Here is a 204-nt window from a genome sequence, read left to right on the forward strand (position 1 = left end):
AAGTTTATATTATGTATTGAACTCTTTGAATTTGCCTATAGAGGCTCTCATGTTTCCTTCGGGAGAGATTAGGATATACTGTTGTCAACTAATTTCATAATGTACTCTAGCCGACCTAAACTTCGCGGGTCGCGACTAGTATCTATTTACTTATGTTATATATATCTATCTGTTATCTATCTCTTAATCTCCTCTACGCCTTGT

The sequence above is a fragment of the Arachis ipaensis genome, chromosome B07 (genome assembly GCF_000816755.2).
Source record: "Arachis ipaensis cultivar K30076 chromosome B07, Araip1.1, whole genome shotgun sequence".
NCBI lineage: Eukaryota > Viridiplantae > Streptophyta > Magnoliopsida > Fabales > Fabaceae > Arachis > Arachis ipaensis.